The sequence below is a fragment of the Nasonia vitripennis genome, chromosome 2, assembly GCF_009193385.2.
Source record: "Nasonia vitripennis strain AsymCx chromosome 2, Nvit_psr_1.1, whole genome shotgun sequence".
Lineage (NCBI taxonomy): Eukaryota > Metazoa > Arthropoda > Insecta > Hymenoptera > Pteromalidae > Nasonia > Nasonia vitripennis.
Window position 1 is genome coordinate 32812948 of NC_045758.1, and position 6017 is coordinate 32818964.

Consider the following 6017-nt stretch of genomic DNA (forward strand, 5'->3'; position numbering starts at 1 on the left):
GGCATCGCATGTGGGCAACACTAATGCTATTTAATTTGTTGGTGCATTAGCTGTTTTCATATAATAGATGAAGCCTTATTAATTGAAATTTGTAACTTATATATTTACGATCATATTAGTGAACTTCACTTTTGCAGCGTGTAGGTCCAGTCATATTATGATTAAGTACTAATACCATACGGCTGCACTAAATTGATACAACAACAATTCGCGAATTCAATTTTCTCGATTTTTCCAGGTTAACATCATCAAACTGATTTAATGTATTTCGCGTTAAAAATAATCCATTTCACTGCATTTCTCAATATAGAAAAATCGCGCGAAACACGTGGTAACTAAAATACAGCAATATTCCATTAAAAATCATATTTTATTCGATCTGCGTATATACAAGCCGTTTGAACAAAGCATCGGTATCACATAACAAAAGCTCGAAAAATTAATCGATCCTCCTGCACATCCCTCGCCTAATCCGGAAAAATTCCCTCCTCTATAATACGACTATCGTAAAAAAGGAGCTTTCGTCGGATCGGGTCAAAAATTTCAACACTGCAGAGCCATCGCGGCTAAGCCGGTGATTTTTTACGGGTCGTCGTGTCGCGGAAGCGACGCCAAGGATTTCTCGCGCGCGGCTGTATACGTACACCTTGACAGATTGAAAAATATTCCGCTACACCGACTACGAACAGTCGAAGCTTAGACCTACGCGTCGTAAAGAAAACTGCGAGGGAGTCTCTCTTACGCGTCTCTATGGCTATATTTATATGCGCGTATACTGCGCACAGAGCCACACAGATATATGATGTGCTTTTGAAGTAAAGGAGTAAAATATGCGAAGCTTTACAGACGCTCCGGCAGCTTTAAATTAAAATAATGAATGAGGCAGAGAGTTTGGAGCTACCGCGGCAAAGATCTCCGCTCGAGCCAAAGGAATGCCGCAAGGGTGGGTGGTAAAAATTAAAAATTCGTCGATTTTTTTGTTCCTCAAATTAGGCCACACAGCAGGGCGCTTCGCGGATTCATTAGGAAAGTTTTCAACTCGCCTGTTATTCAGAGCGAGAGTCGTTACAGCCGCGCGAGTGGGTATACACCTACACGTCGTATAATTTCGAGGTCGTCGACCTGCAATATACCCACTTTTCAATTCGCGCCTCTTCTTCTCGCGCGCATCGTAAATATAGACCCCGTAAGCTCGCAAAACAAACTTGCCTCTCTCTCTCTCTCTCTCGAACTCATAGACTCAACATACGCTCTATATCGCTATTCCGGGAATCGAAGCCGATTTCACGCCCGACTGTCCGTCAAGCTCGCGCCATCAAAAAGCTCCGCCTCCCGCGAAATCTCAATATTCATATACGCGCCCGCGCACGACCCGTGTCCGCTACAGGTATGTATACACGCGAAAAATCTCCGTATCTCTCGGATAGTCACGTATACGCACGCGAAGCTCGTATATGCATATAGGAAAAATGGGCTAAACGCGTTGCCTATGCGCTGCCGCGATGCTATATAACTCGGAGGGGCTCGTCTAGCGCGGTCGAGGACGCTTGGCTTGGCGCCGAGATTTTTCGGGGATATTTTCGGCGACGACTATACCTATAATGCTCTGCGCCTTTGCTGTACTCGCTCGCGCTTTCGCGCGTGTGTGTGTGTATTTTGTCCGCGATTAGTTCGCGAGATGTCTTTGCTCGTTCGGAGATCGAAGATATTACAGAGGCGTAGGCGTGTAAGTCAGTCCGATATGGAAATGAGAGGAGATCGGGGACGAGTCGATCGGATATGCTGATTTATGCGCGGGAAATTCAAGGGAGCTTTTTGATTCAATTTTTCCCGCTTTTAATTTCTATACGGTCTGCTTGATATTCCACGGAAACGCGGAAAATTAAATATTCTATCGGAGCTTGTAATGTAGGGTATAGAAGATATTATACTTGGACGACGTGTGTTACCAAATTTTTCCCGACGCTGCTGCTGCTGCTGCTGCTGATGCAGATAGGAAATATGGGTCATCGGTATTCCCCGCGCTTGTGCGACTCTGTTTTAATTAATATCCCCGTTTCTAAGTATCTCAGATTACGCCCTCTCTTGAATCGATCTATTTTCAGCCGGCCGACACGGCATTGACGGTAAAATATTTTGACAAGCGACGTTTCGCGTGTAGCGACTACACCGGAAGACGCATTGTTTTTTTGTTTTAAGAAGCGATTGTTTATTAGCCATATTCCATAAAATATATCGTCGGAGAGCGAGGTGTAATTTCATCTCGATTAAAATGGATATTAATGGCCGGCGAAATTACTCTGTAACAATGAAGCCGAGGGAGAGCCGGGCTAGAGCAAACAAAGAAACGTTTATCGCGGAATTCCGCTCTGAAATTCGCGCCGAATGAATAGGATTTTACCGAGTGTCATAACCCTTAGGTTTTATCCTCTCCGGACATTCCACGTATGTAGTCCGCTTCCCCGCCGGAAAGAGAGTTTCGAGTGATTAAGAGCGACGAGGAGTTTGTGAAAAATACCATGAGTCACGTTGTATTGCGTTTCGCTTTTGGTCAAGCTATATATAGCGCCGAATGTTCTGGATTTTAAATTCGGAGCTTGCAAGCAGGTGGAAGCCGAATCCGAGCATTCGATCGTTTTGCTCGTGTTGCAGTGAGGCGACGGGACACACGCGCGCGAAATTTGATTACATAATGGAAAATCGCAGAAACGTCGGGTGGAGGGTGTTTTTACGGTGAACATATTTATCGCGCGCCTCGAAATATCATCGCAAGGATTTTCATTCTTCGGAGTGCCATCGCGGCTTTAAAATAACGATGCTTCGATGAAATTTATTTCAGCGACGAAGAGCAATTTCATTCGCCCACGACAACATTAATCATACAACGTCGAGCTTCCTAAAGCTCCGCGAGCTTTTCGATATTTCAAAATCGTGGCTGTAAACCGACGCGCAGCGCCTCTCGCTAACTTTTAATTGACGCAATAATAATGATTCCTGAAGCAATAACGAGCTTTCCACGCGATCTCTTCAAAAAACTAACCGATCGTTCAGTAAAAAATAAACAAACTTACATCTCAAGCTTACACCCGAAATCCTCAGCTAAACTTCCACCTCTCCACAAGGATCCGAAAGTCCCAATAATAGATCCTCAGCCGCATGTAACGATCCCTCGCCGATCTCCCACCGAACCAGCGAAGCACAGTGTCATCACCACACACCAAAACGTTTCGAGCGATGAATAATAAAAATCGGCAATTTTTTTGCTCTATCTCGCGTGATACACTCACTAGAGATCGGCACGTGGTGTGCAGCTCGCGCTGACGAAAATAACAACGACGGCGCCGATGCTTCGCGCACGGGGTTCGGCCGCCGACTGACGGGAGCTTGCAAGCTCGACCGGCCTCGTTCGCGCGCTCGCCGTCGCGGCGCCGCTGTGGAATCCGAGAGAGAGAAAGATACTAATGCCGATCGCGCCACGTCGTGTGTGATTTCTCGTGGGGAAGTGTTGCACTCGTGGTTTTGGCTGCAGGTGGTGGGAAGCTTTCTAAAGGATTTTTGCACCGCGGGGAATATTCGCTCGGATGTGGCATTTCGTATATGCAAAGCTTTGTACACTGTACAACGAATACAATGGAAAATGTGCTTCGCGTAGGTACCTATACGAGCCGCCCTGCTTTGTCGAGCTTTTCGTACGGTTCATTCGATTAATTTAACGCCTTTTTTCGACTCAAGCTCTTTTGTCGGGGAAAAAGCGCTAGTGGTACACGCGCATCGCGAAAAAAAAAACCCGAACGAGTAATGCAGCCCTACACACAATGGTTAGCTCATCAAGCTCGGTCTCCGTGTCAAACGCACAAAAAAGCCGCGGCCGCAGCATTTGGATTTATGATAAATATTCAAGCACGGCGAAAACGGCGCGAGAGTGGCCTAGACAATAAAGAGCCCGTATTTCGGCTGAATTTTCATCGTGCGTTTTATGCCCTTCGCCTCAATGGTGCGGTTGTATTTTTTCTCGCGGTACTTCGGGTTTTAAATATGCGATCATATACGGGAGCCGCGGTGTAACCGATTCGCGCACTCCTTTGGATTGATTTCATTTTTTTATATCGACATTGTATAATTTTGATTTCATCGATCGACGATCTGTTTGCCGATCTATATACATATAGACACGATATGCTATAAGGTAAATATTGATGATCCATCAAATTTTCATCGCGGCTAACGCAAGAGCAGCGCGACGTATTAGCTATACGTCCGCAAAGTCTACAATTTGCATGCCAATATTGCCAGCAGACACTGATCATTCAAAGCCGTCATTCAAACGCAGCTAATGCATCTCTTGTTCGTGCATAGTTCCATAATAATTATAAGCTATATTAGCAGCTCTTTCAGTCGTAATAGTTAATCAGCGCATTAGCAAACGGCCCACCTCAATGATTCCACTGAGCGGCGATCTCTATAATGTAATTCGAACATGCCTACATGACAAGCGGACTGTAGAGTATAACATATATATATATTGGATTATTACACACGCAAACGCATCGTAGCGTCCACTCGAGGGCAATCGAGTGAATTTCAACGGTCGATATATACGTATTGCGTGCACGAGCATCATCCAACAAATCAAAAACGTTTCTCCGCGTCAAAAGCGTTGATAGCTCGCTGTATACGCGTATCGCATATAAAACTATCAATATATGATGTATAAACTCTCTCGAGAGCGCGCGATAAATCAAAAGTCCGATCCACGTCTCTCTCTTTCTCTCTCTATCTACGCTCTCATTATACGGCGTCCTCGAACATTCGCAAGACAACCGCTGCTGCTGCACTTTCCGGGAAAAAACTTTTCCCCTTTTCCAAGACAACTTCTCATGCCCGGCTCACAAAGCGCGGAACTACGAGATTACAATATAACCTGGCCGCTCCAAATTTTTGAAACGCAGTAACAGGTAAAAGCACTATACTCGCTTTGATCTCGCGCCTTATTATACGAGCGGCTGCGTTACACGCATGGAAAAACTAAGACTGGCCCTTTTTTTATGTGTAGTACGTTTGCGTGTACAGTAAAACGGAGCAGCAAAAGGATTAGCGCGCAAAGCCGGAAACGTATATATAGTACAGCTGCAGGTAGGTGTATATGAAAAATGAAGTAACTGATACGCGGGCCAGTGGGGAAGTGGCTTATTAAAGGAGTTGAAAAATGCATCAAAGCGAGAGATACCGAATAGCCGAGGAGCCTTTGAGCTGATGATCCTTTACCCTCCGCGATGTTGATGCGCTCGAGAGCTAACGTCGAAAGAAATTATGAAGTGACGAGAGATTGCGCATAACTGTTTTGCTTTCCATCGAGAAGCTTTGTTTTATACGCGTTGAGCAAGTTTCAGCGAGAATTTTACAACAACACCGACGCTTTGGCGGTTAGTAAATAATAACTAAAAGCAAAAAGCTCGCGCTGCCAATCCGTCGATTGATACGAAAAAACGATAACGGTTTTCAACCTTTTGAACGAACTATCCAAATGGCTGCTACATAGTTTGCAGTTGTGTGGAATATTTGATAGGCTGCGCGAAGAGGGTCGTGAATATTACCAAAACAAAGCTGGCTTTGACATATTCGAGCTTTCTGCGACCATGGTTCGGAGAAATTTGAATTTTTCGCGGTATTTTTATTATTACGATTTTAACTGAAAACATTCCAGACACACCGAAGCAGAAATGTATTTTGTTCTATGGAAACAACGGGGGACTTTACAGATAGAGACGCATCAAACTGCATAAAAGAGCCGAGGCATCAGAGAGTGAAACATGTCAAAAAACGAATTCCATATCAATTCCATTCGCAACTTTTGCAACAAAAAGCAGATGAAAGAGGCAACCTACGGCCCAATAATGAAACAGTAATGGCAGTTAGTGCTGCAGTACTGGTTGTCAATAATTGCCCCAGTGCTGACTCCTTTACTGAAATGATAAGAACGACCCAGGAGTGTAAAATGTATACTGGCTCATAGCTTT

General features: G+C 44.7%; 1 protein-coding gene across 2 annotated transcripts in view; it reads right to left on the reverse strand.

Moving 5' to 3' along the window:
* The window catches only part of LOC100679780, a 61734-nt gene extending 58359 nt beyond the window's left edge, over positions 1 to 3375 (reverse strand). The window contains exon 1 of one of the 2 annotated variants that reach the window (XM_008206646.4): positions 3072 to 3375. The gene's annotated coding sequence lies outside the window, so the exon portion shown is untranslated. The remainder of the gene's footprint in view (positions 1 to 3071) is intronic. The other variant, XM_016982425.2, reaches the window with a different exon arrangement.
* Between the last annotated feature and the right edge of the window lie 2642 nt (positions 3376 to 6017).